Genomic DNA, 13057 nt, shown 5'->3' on the forward strand with positions numbered 1-13057 from the left:
ATAGTTGGGACTCCAGTTCTCTTTTTTCAACTTTACCATCCAAGAGGGGCCGCATCCATCCAATTCTAAGAAGTTTTTTTTCCCTCATCTGATTTTTGGTATCGATATTAGAATCATATTATTCCGATTCTAATTTTATTCTGATCCTTAATATATTTCATTTGATTAAAATGATCTTTAATATATAATAAAGAAGTTTATTTTAGTCCTTAAAATATTTCACTTAATTGAACTGATCTTTATAACAAAAGATGTTTGTTTTTATCCTTTCACCTTAAACTTAACAAATTTATTTTTTAAAAAAATTAAATTAAACTGTAATCCATGTGATTAAATAAATTTACCATTATTATTTCTTCGCGAAGGAAAAGTGTCTTCTTGGCAAGGGGAAAAGAACTTGGGAAAAATATATAGTCGAAGAACTATGTTGGCCGCTTTTTTTTGACATATTTTTGGCAGCAATTTAATTTTGCCGTTGGCCTCAAATTAGATTTGGGGATATCAACCACGTCAAGAAAAAAAAAAAGTACTACTTTCATTGTTTTAATTTATTTATCCTATTTTTTAAACCAATTTTAAAAAGAACATTGCAACTCTAATTTCAACTTACATATTTTAAACAACAAGATTAAAAAAATATTTTACTAAATTTGAAATATAATTAAAGATCACAAAATTTAAAAAAATCTTATTTATTTTCTTAAATGGGAAAAAGGACGAATTTACCCCCGAACTTTGATAAATGGTACGTCTATGCCCTCCGTTATACTTTGGGTCCATCTCAGCCCCTGCCGTCCAATTATTGGTACACACATGCCCCTCTCACTAACGGCCCCCTCATCCTATACACGTGTTTTAATCCTAATCAACTACCCGTTTGATCATTATTTTTAACTCATAAACTAACAACCCGCCCCATAAACCCATACCCACCCGATTCCCTCTAAAATATTCAATTAAAAGACCCAAATCTTCCGGGTCTCATTATAAACGAATAATTCAATCAAATTGATATTGAGATGGCCCTTGAAGCTTTGAATTCTCCAACTGGTACTTCAAATCCGCAGACGTTTCAATTTGAGAGCAAAGGTCAGTAGCAACTTCGGTACCTTGAGAATTGGACTAAAGGGAAGAGATCTAAGAGGCCACGGAGTATGGATCGCCAGCCGACTGAAGAGGGATATTTGGCGCTTTGTTTGATTATGCTTGCACGGAGCGATGGCTCTGTTAATCAGGTACGATCTCTACCATCGTCGGTGACAGTGATGAAAATCCACACACCGTCGGAGAAGATGGAGGAGAAGATGTTGTATAAGTGTTCGGTTTATGGTAAGGGATTTGGATCTTATCAAGCTTTAGGAGGACATAAAGTTAGTCATCGGAAACTCGTCGCCGGTGGCGACAGAGGAGATGATCAGTCGACTACCTCTACTACTACTAATGCTACCGAAACTACTAGCTCCGGTAACGATAACGACAGTGGAAGACTCACGAGTGTTCGATTTGCCACAAGTGTTTTCCTACTGGACAAGCTTTGGGAGGACACAAACGGTGTCACTACAACGGCGGTAACGCTAATAGTAGCGTTAGCGCTAGTGTCGGAGTTACAACGTCGGAGGGCGTGGGGTCTACAATCAGCCACCGTGATTTTGACTTGAACATTCCGGCGTTGCCGAAATTCTGTCCTGGATTTGGTTCCGACGAGGATGAGGTAGAGAGTCCACATTCGGCGAAGAAATCTCGGCTATCTCTACCTCCAAAATTTGAATTATTCCACTCAATTCTCATTTTTCAACTCTCAAATTTTTTGTGTTTTTGATTTTGTAGTGATTGAATTGAAAATTGACAGGGAGAAATGAGTAGAGTTGGTGTAGAATTAATGGAGATTGAAAAAGAAGTAACGGAAAAAATGAAAGATGGTGATGATGAAGTGAAGATAATTCTTCCATGGACTAAACAGATTACAATAGGAGGAATTGTGAGATAGGAACGAGACCCGGAAGATTTGGGTCTTTAATTGAATATTTTAGAGGGAATCGGGTGGGTATGGGTTTATGGGGCAGGTTGTTAGTTTATGGGTTAAAAATAATGATCAAATGGGTAGTTGATTAGGATTAAAACACGTGTATATGATGAGGGGGCCGTTAGTGAGAGGGGCATGTGTGTACCGATAATTGGACGGCAGGGGCTGAGATGGACCCAAAGTATAACGGAGGGCATAGACGTACCATTTATCAAAGTTCGGGGGTAAATTCGTCCTTTTTCCCTTCTTAAATTTTTATATATAATATTTAAAAAAGAACAAATAAATTAAAACAAATGAAATATATCCGACCACACAATTAAGAGTTTTAAGTTGTGTAGATTAAAATTTACCTTATTAAATCGCTTGTAAAATAAATATACATAAATTTCTATGATAAATGTTGTATTAATAATCTTACGAAGTAACATAAAAACTTATTTTTGAGGAAAAAGACAAAAGAATGATAATTACATTGGTTAAACTATCTTACGTATTAATTAAATAAGACGATGACTAACCGTAACTTCTTAATCGGTAAGTAGGTCATGGATTTTAAAACAATAAAACTTTCAAAGAACCACTAAAGGGAAAACATATATATATATATATTTTACATGCACTTTTATCAATTAACCAATGTTTAATTAATACACATATTTGATTAGTAGTACTTGTTAAATTATCAATTTTCAGAAGTATGATGTATTTGGCCGTGTTTCTTGACAATCAAACAGGTTAACAATATCAACCAAAGATAAGAGTTTGCACTAATCATAGAAATTTTCTTTTTAAAATGACCTTGGTCATTATAGGTGAATCCACAATATAATTTATGGATTAACATAAGATTAACGATGTTTGTTTGAAGATCATATATAAGAAACAAAATAGCGAATATTTATAATTAGATGTATCCGCGGTTTGGTGAAAAATAAAACTAAAACACAAAACAAATCAAATTAAGCCGACTTAAAAAAAACATTTGATTTTGTTTGGTTTTTGAATTTTTAAAATCGACAATATTTTATTTGATATGATTTTGATTTTGATTTTTATCGTAAAAATTTGATAATTTGATTTAATTTTGATTTGAATTGGACAGTTTTTTAGTTAACAACTTAGTATAGAGACTCATAAATTAGAGTGAAAATACATATTTTTTGCTATCATAATTTATATGAAAGTGTTTGATTGGACATAAAACTTAGTAGAAAAAAAGATAAAATTTAAATAAACTAAAGCTATAGAAAGTTTGGCGGTTATAATATAGTAATGAAGCATTTTGTGTGATAAAAGTTCTGTTAATATTAATTGCTAGTACTTGTAAGAAAGACCTAATCCTTTTTGTTTTGTTTTTTTAGATTTCATAAGAGAGTGAATGGATAAAAGGTCAAAAGGATCAATGAGTTCAGTTTGTACATATAAATTATTATTAAATTGAGATAAAAATAAATAAATAAATAAAGATGCTATATGCAAATTACTTTTTAACCATAATTTCTAAGGAATTTGTAAAAGGAAAATATGACAAGTAAAATGAATCGGAGGGATTAATTTCATTGCACTTTGGAACATATTCGACACTATTCTTGGTGAAAATGTTTTTTCATGAATGAACTCAAATTTGCTAGGGAAATATATTATTTTCCTTCAAAATCTTGTTTTTAGAACTTTTAAGATTTCCTTCAAATTTTGGTTTGTCTTTATTATTTGTCTCCTGTTCATTTTTACTTGTCGAAGAAGCAATAAGTAGATAGTTTCGGTTGGATTAAATTGCCTTTTTTAAAATTCATAAATTCAAAATTCAAGTTTATTTGAGGTCCGAAGACATGCATGGTATGCATCTAACTTAGTATTACAACTGAAATCTTGAAGCAACATGAGAAATAAACATAGTATCTTGCAAAATTAGACAGTAAGAGTGAACCTCTGTTCCATTGGATAAACAATCATATTTGTCCTCCTTCTTAGATAGTTCCAAATTGGTTCACCACTCATCCTCCTTCTCTCAAAATACCATTCTTCTTCTTCTTCTTCCAATTTTTGCATAATTTTCTCGAAAACCCAAAGTAGCATTTCACCTCCAGAAAGCAGAAAACAGAGGAAATACAAAACAGGGGAAACAGAGTCCGGGAAGAGAACAGAGGCTGTGGAAGCCAAAGATAGAGAACTAAAGAAAATCATAACATGGTCGGAGAATTTCCTGTACATATAATGACGAGAAAAAATCAGCTTAATAGCGTATATTAAACAGTATAGGACCAAAGAAGTGACAGAAACTCTCATGGTTTTCGGATGAGTCGAAAAAGGATCAGTCTTGTTATTGCCTTGATATTTTAGCTGTAGAAAATTGAGTAGAATAGTGAAGAAGAATCCAAAATCTGTGAGGGAACAAGTTGTGGTGCTCTGTTCCTGGTACATATAGAAAATGTAGGATTGTGTAGCCATGAAAGTGGAATATGCTTGGAACAAAAATAGGCCAATTCTTGAATTATTAGCCATTTGAAAAATTGAAGTTGAGAGACAATGCAAGAGAGTATTAATGTGTGTATATAGATTATAGAGATGAAGAAGATAGAATTAGCAGTTGATTTAATGTGTATATATAGAAAAAAAGCACCTTGTCTAAATTGGGTGTCAATATTTTTATTCGAAAACATTTTCCTATGTCACATCTTAGGTCAGGAATACATTTTCCTTCGTACCAACTACAACTCATCCTAAATGTCACATGCTATATTGGAAAAGAGTGGAAAGGGATAATTAGGCTATTTTGAGGGTCAGAAGGTTCAAAAAGAATAAACAAAACATTATTCCCTAACATTAATTAATGCATTCTCTTTTTTCAACATTCAAGCGCCACATCCAATTTCAACGAAATTTCATCTACTAGATATCAAATATCAAAATTTTAAAGTTTGATATTATAATTAAATTTTGATTCGATAATTATATATGGAAGAAAAAAAATATTATGACTGTCCAATAATATACATGTTAGCTTTTAAAAATGTCATATATAGATGTTAGATCTCCACTCTCAAGTTCGACATTATGAATTCGTGGTATGAGTCCATCAAGACACGCATGATGTAGTTGTTAGGGAGCGTTTTATCCCCTAATGTGAGACTTTCTAGCGCGTTGAGCTTCAATATGAGTACCGAACACCGGGTGGCTCCACTCTCAAGCCTGGACATTATTATTGAGAGCCTTAACTCTGAATGAGTCATATTTAATGCGAATCTAAATTAGTCCGATTCTAATACATGTACTAGACACTGGTGAAAAACAAAAATAAAAAGCTTACTACTACTATTAATATAGTACTTTTGAAAGGGACTTGATCCTCCTCCTTTTTTAATTTTTTTTTTTTTTAAGATTTGATGAGAGGATATATATAAAGGTTATAAAGGCTAAAAGGATCATTAAGTTCAGTTTGTACAGCAAATGCTGTCAACTAATATACATAATCACACAGCTTGAGCTTTTTTATTATTATTTTTATTTTGGATGTGGATAGAGAGAGAAAAAACAGAAATTGGGAAGAAAAGATTCTGTTTATAAAATTAAATAAAGAAAGTTGTGCCATTGCAAATGTTGAATTTCTTGGTTGTGCAAGTTTCTCAATTTGTAGTTAATTTCTCTAATTTATTCCATAACTGACATTGTAATATATTACAATTATTATCACTTAGCCAAAAGTTGCCATCTTTTAATTTGTGATTCCACGTCAATATGATATTGAACCTTTTCTTCTTGTTTTTTTTTAAATAATTATTTCTCCAAACATGTTACTGTTACTGGTAAAATATTTTTTCATGACTGAACACAAATATTTACCCATCTGTTTCAATTTGTTTGTCCTATTTTCCTATTTAATTACGTTTTAAAAGAAGGAATCTCTTAAAGAATGTCTATTTCCATTTTTAACAACTTTTTAGTTGCAACTTTTCAATTGTTATGTTTAAAACTATAAAATTAAAGGACATTTTGGCATATTTGACTATGTTTAGTATGAGATTACAAGATTTAAAAATCTTCTTTACTTTTTTTTTTTAATTTTGTGCCAAGTCAAAAAGCAGACAAATAAATTGAAACAAGGGAGTAAAACTTCTAAGATTTACTTCCAAATTTGGTTTGTCTGTTGCATGAGGGATTTAACTTGAAGCACTAACATCTTAATTGATCTTTGCACAAATATTATATTCATACTGTAGCAGGCTATTTACTTTTAACAGTTTAACTCTCCATGTTACCACATTAGACTTTTTATAAAGGGCTACATCTTGTCATTCAGCTTAATTGATACAACATATCCACTGAAATTCCACAAAGTGGGGTGTGGGGAGAGTAGAGTAAACGGAGGCCTTATCACTTCCTCGTAGAGGTAGTGAGGCTATTTCCGAAATATCCTTGGATCAAGTACATCAAATCCACCTAAAAGAAAAGAAAAAACAATGAAAAACGCATAACAATTAGTACAAAAGCAGTGCAGAACCTATGAGAAAGAAAAATTATACATCACATTGCATAGTAGTTAAACTCTTTATATGCCTCGCAATAACGATATTCAGAAGGTTTTGTGCTCAATGGGCAAATATTTCACATAAAATGTTACAAATATTGCAGAACATATGTCTAGACAAAGAGAAAAAAACTAAGAAAAATCCCAACTTGACAATAACTTTGACTTGTGTTCTCTTCTATAGCAATGTGGCCACATTTTGGGGAAGACCAGCTCTTGCTCCCAATGACCACACACCCAATAGCTGCCTGCAATGAACCCACAATGCACAAGTTAGCTTCTTTTACATTTACAATTTGCGTAAGACACAAAGCTAAAGTCTACTAACCACTTGAGACGCAAATGGCAACATTCCTTCTGATGGCATATTGGCACAGAGAGCTGCAGATTGCAAGTGGGAAATCCATGAGAAATGAAACATTACAAACCCTTATCAAGCGTGAAGGGAACAATGACATTAGATTTAAACTTGCATGGATATAGACACACGTAAGACTAAGGAAAAAAACAATAACATCCAGAAAGGAGGTAAGAAAATGGATTGAGGTTTATAGATTTTCTCGATCCAATTGTCACAGGTAGAGGGAAAAGGCATATAACACATTTAAAGGAAGAACATTAGGTATAAAGACTGCAGAGTATAATTTTGCTTACCATAAAGAACTGCTCCAATAAATGCATCACCTGCACCAGTTGTATCGACTAATTCTGATTGCGGTATCTTTTCCGCTGTTCCAAGAAGCAGCTTCCCACTCACTGTCCCGATGCCTTTGCATGCAATTTTGCAATATCCTAGAAGAAGACATGTCCTTTAGTTTATTCAGCTTCATAAGAAGTGCCGGGGTGAAAAAAAAATCATAAGCAGCACCAAGAAGTCTCCAATAAAAAGAATTAAGAGGGTGATGAGTAATGGTACGACTGCAAGAGAACATGTGTAGGCAATTCATATTTGTAAAGATAAATATCATGACGTACTAGAAAAAGGGTACTAGCCAGGAAGAACCATACATGACTCCCACTCCACAGTAGATACTCACTTTACAGTGGTGGACTAGAACAAAGTGAATTGCGTGCACGGATTTCTATTAGTTCATGAGCACTGTGGCCATGCTTCGGTCTGTCTATTGAATCAAAAATCTTCTAATTGGTGAATTACCGAAGATATGGATGTTGCACTGGTTGCGTCAGTATCAATACTCTGCTTCATTTTCTGGAACAACTCATCGACATCAATTTCTTCAGACTGTACATCCTCTGCAAATCAACCCAATAGCGAAAAGTAAATACGTACACCTCTTGTTCATCTTTCAAAACAATTTGTTTGCCTACATGCAGACACTTAACATACATCAGAAGAACCAAAAAAATATGCAAGCATACCAGCTTCAGCCCTTTCTAACATCACGCAACCATCTTCACCCAATGTCACAATTACAAATCTGATGTTTGGCAACTTTAGAAGTACAGAAACTAGAGCAGCTGGGATTGAAGGGGCCTCTGTCCATACCTGTGAGACAATACATCTTTTGTCAAGCTCAAAAGGGCGAAGTAGAAGCAGATCACCAGATATCCAAATTGAAATTCCACAGCAAAGGAACAGTGTCATTGCAATTTGTCAGTGAAATCTCGCTGAGCATACGACATAAGTTGCCAAGTTTAGAAGGTCATCTACCCTTTTTCTTTTACTTTCTGCATCAATTACAATAGGTATATTCCTCCGATGTGCCTGCACTGGGAATCCAAAGGCATACAGTATTTTCCATTTGATTGAAAACATAACTCTTCGGAGAATTTGAACAAAAAACAACAAACAATAATTAAGCAATATGTCGGCTCTAGGATGAATACAAGCAACATATTCGAAAGCAGACAGTAGGATAGAAGTTTTTGCTAGCCATTACTTCCATTTGTCTGACAAAGAAGTCCCAAGTTAAAATTACCTCTCGGGAGTCGGGCCACAACTAAAGCTGATAGCAATTCAGTTTCTTGCAATACTCCATCAAAATATACAAATCTCACATCATCCAGAGTTGATGACAAATTCGACTTGGATAAATCCTCAGGTATCATATGTGGCTATCCTGGAATGTAAATGCAAGTTCGAGTTTTCCTGGTAGATCAAACAATACTAATCACGACTCACGAGAGCTAATAGCTTCAACAGAACAAGTTCTGAAGGTTCAGCAAACCAATTGTATACACCAAGAGATAGTAAATATAGTAAACTTATTAAAATGTTTATACTTCTCTCACGCAAATATGGTGGAGAAGAACTTCGTTGGAAACTTTTGAACCCTTTCTTTCTGCCATACACGTAATCAAGTGGGCAGTTTTGGCACAAGGAAAATTTAATGTAAATGAGAAAAGAAAAGTTACTCAGCCAAACATACACATTCCTCGTTGTAGTTTCTTTTATCTATTTTCTTTTACTCATGATGGATAGGAATCACTTCATATGACTAAATAATTTCTGTTACTTTTCCAGGCAAACTTTACATGTAGCATATATTTCAAACTTCATACAACAAGAAGTGATTCATGGCATACAATTATTTAATTATCCTCATTTACGATTAGGGTGATCAATAATGCAACATTCGCATACATACATGCATTATAATGAGCAATTACAAACATATATCACACCAACATGAAATCACAATCATCACCTACTTCGAATCCAAGCTTAAATCCCCTAAGGCAATTGAATCTTCCCATTCCAAATTCTCTCCGCTTGTTCTAGGTCTACAAACAACAATTTATACGCAAGGAACAACAATCAAAGATCTAATTATCTGAATTATAACAAACCCAATAACCCTTGATCCTTATATCCAGATTAGGACTTTTCCCACCATAATTCGCAGATCAAACCCTCTCCCAACGATAGTTACCCAAGAAACTAAGTGCTACGGATCGAAAAGCGGATTCAGGGAGTGAAAACCTTACCTTTAGCCTCAAGAGTGGCGGAAAACTATTAAGAAAACACCTGGGGTCGTTCCTTAGCTCTCAAAGTCGAAAAATGGAGAATAAAATGATTTTGGGGTTTATTTTCGACTTTAAGTAGCATCTGCCCCACCATGGCGGCACTCACCCACTACAGCGGCCCTGCCCCTGGCGTAGAAATCCCACCTCAGCGGCTCGCACGAAAACAGTGAACAAAATTAATAATTCCAAGACCTCATTTGTAACGACCCGCTAGGTCGTTTTGAGAACTAGGACTATTTTGACTCTTTTCGAATAATTTAAAGGAGGATTTTAAACTATTCGGTAACTATGAGTATCTAGTTGATGATATTTTTGTTAAATGAGTATTATAGTTGAATAGTTAATGGATCACATTCATAATTAATAGTTACCACTTGGCTATGTATTTAATTAAGTTAGAGGGATTAATGGGTATTGTATCATAACTGGAGAAAAAATAATATAAATGAGCACCGGCGGCGTGGGTAGAAGAGTTGCTCGTGAATCATGTATTTCAGGTGAAAGTTTCAACCAAATTGTGTTATTGAATTTTTATAATAAAGATATTATGTTTTTCTTAAGATTTAGTGGGATAGTATGGTGCAAAACTGGTAGGGATATATGTTAGTTAATTAGAATATAGTGGTAGGAGATAATTCTGTTTGTCTTCTTCGTGATTGGGACCTGTTGTTCATTGTTAATATTAGTAGTATAATTGTTGTAATTAATGAGGTTCAGGGAAAACATTTGGGGGTCATATTGAGGTGTATTAATGGAAGGCAAAACCCTTTTGTTTCTGAGGGTCGCCACTGGTTTTGTAACCAGTGGTTAAATTCAATTGTTATTAATTATTTGTCATGTGGTAAATCTAGTTTTAATATATTGAGATAAGTAATAAATTATTAGATGTATATTATATGATTAGCATTGAATTTGAGATACTTGGAAGGATTGAGGCTTAACACTAGGCTTGAAATTTAGCAAATATGATTCTTGACATATTATAATTTAATAGCATTATTAGTAATTTATATTAATTATAGACTAAATGAGGATGGCGTGATAAAAAGTAATGGGTCAAAAGTCTGTGTTGGTTAATTATTAGTATTATATTGTTAGCAATTAGATTGGTATTAGGAAATAAAAGATGGTTCCAAATTGGAAAATTGAAAGGCCGCAACGTTGTGCCTTTTCTGGAATTATTAGGATGGAGGGGGAATCTTTAGGTAATAATTAGGAGCTTGATTAGAGATATGAGTGAGTTTTGGGTCTAGGATAGACATGTAATAATATGGGTTTCTATGAACTCACATGCTTACAAATATTTCATAATTGGTAGATTGGGAACGTTCTAAAGCTTTGCGAAAGGGGAATGAAAAATCTTGAGGATTTGTGGCACGTGTTCGGCGTTCAAGGTATGTTAAGACTTTTAGACTTCGTTGGAGGACGTTTTCCTAATTTAAAGATTTAAAAAAATGGAATAGACAATGGGTAAGGGCGAAAGATGGGGTCTCGTACCAATGATGTGACGGGCATTGGTACAAGTACCGGTGTTATAAAGGGAAAGTTTATTATTATAGAATACGGATTTAATCCGAGAATGCCAAAGCATATGGGCATTAGCTGATATATTATTGACTGATTATTTTGTGTGATTGTGTTCTTATTTGAACCCGTATACTTATAATGGTTGAGGTGGAAATGTATTACATTGACATTTGATTGATTGAGATGCATCATCATCCCCTGTATTTGAGATTATATTGTGCACATGCATTGACATGAGATTGAGTATAAGTTGGACACGTGGAGATCGTCCGTGCTGGGGATGGTGAGATGCTAAGATTATATTTTGGGCACGTGAAGATCGTCCGTGCGGAAATTGTTTGATTTTATGTTAGTGCGTTGAGATTGTCCGCACAGACACGTGGAGATCGTCTGTGTCGGTATATGGACCTTGCAGTCCCCCATAGGTCATGAACTCTCGATGTATTTTCGAGGAGTATCATGTATATACGGTTGAGAGAGTACTTGGCATTCTAAGGCATATCATTTCATGGTGTCACATTGCATTTCATCTCATTACATCATTTATTATTGTTGATTACGTGCTTTATTGGTGGTTGTACATTATGTGAAGTTTGATTATCCTTATTTTGATGAAACTCGACTGATAAGCGTACTATAGACTTGTATAAGTAAAATACTTATTTTTATTATTTAAACTCCTGTCACTACTTCTTCGTTGTCGGTCTATGAGATATACTGGGTACACATGATTTCGTACTCATACTACACTTGTTGCACTCTTTTATGGTGAAGATTCGATTCCGAGTACGAGCACATCTCGTGGAGCTTTTTGAGCTCGAGCTTGGAATATCTTGGAGTTGTGGTGTGTTTGGCTGTTTCATGGCCCACACCTCCCTATACCTTTTATTTATTTTGTTATTTTAGTATTCAGATAGAATATCCCTTATGGTTGGAATTGTCATTTAGTTTCAGACTTGCATCATATTTAGAGGCTCTTGTACTTATGACACCAATTCTTGGGTAGTATTTTAGCTTTCCACATCTCATATTTATAAAGAACTTAGTGTTGGAATTCTTACTCGTTGTTTACCTTTTTACCTCTTTAGTTAATCATAATTGGTAAATATGTTGGGTTGGCTTACCTATTGGTTGGGAACATAGGTGACATCACGACTTGTGAATTTAGGTCGTGACACCATTTCAGAACACACCTTCAACCAACGACATTCAGAAACTACCCATTCACGCTAAGATCAATTTCGGGAGTTTTACTCTCCCAAATTCAATTTCGTAAAGTCGTACAGGTTTCTTAATGTCTTAGTTATCCATTCATGTTATCAAATTTATTAATCGATATCTCATTTGTTACCAGAATTTCCTAGACCTCACTGACTCCGATTTCGTCCAAATTTGGACTAGGCTAGAAAATCCAAAGTTATACTCAAAAGTTTTTTGGCCCCTATTCTTTCCCCATTGGCTTTTCTATAATGACGGGAATATAGGTCGTTACAGATTGTGCTCTAAAGGTTAGTAAATATATTATTTAAGAATAAATAATGGGACATGCCATACCTAGGAGAGAGATTTTTATTGGTTAATTATATATTTTTTAAAATAGAAATAATTGAGTTATATTATGTTCATAAAAGAAACAAATCTCAAACATGTGACTAGGGGTGTTCACGGGTCAGTTTGGATCAGTTATTGGTCAAAATCAACACCAAACCAACTTAATCGGTTTTAAAATTATCAAAATCAAACCAAACCAAATATAATATATATTTATCGGTTTCGGTTATTCAGTTATTAACCATACACAAAAATAAAAGAAACAATTCATTCAAAATGTGAAAAAAGTGACAACAATCCTTTCAAAATGAAAAATAGTTAAAATGACCGAAATTACTAAACTTTATCACTGAATTTACTGTGAATAAAGCTTTAAAATTCACTATTTTGGCCTAGAAGGAAGAGACAGTAACATTTTCAGTCCTAAAAAAATTGTCATA

At 33.9% G+C, this 13057-nt stretch overlaps 1 pseudogene; it reads left to right on the plus strand.

Moving 5' to 3' along the window:
- Window positions 1-995: 995 nt before the first annotated feature.
- LOC125843156 (zinc finger protein ZAT10-like) lies at window positions 996-1987 on the plus strand (annotated as a pseudogene).
- Window positions 1988-13057: the final 11070 nt, after the last annotated feature.

Source organism: Solanum stenotomum, chromosome 10, assembly GCF_019186545.1.
Source record: "Solanum stenotomum isolate F172 chromosome 10, ASM1918654v1, whole genome shotgun sequence".
In the NCBI taxonomy this organism is placed as follows: domain Eukaryota; kingdom Viridiplantae; phylum Streptophyta; class Magnoliopsida; order Solanales; family Solanaceae; genus Solanum; species Solanum stenotomum.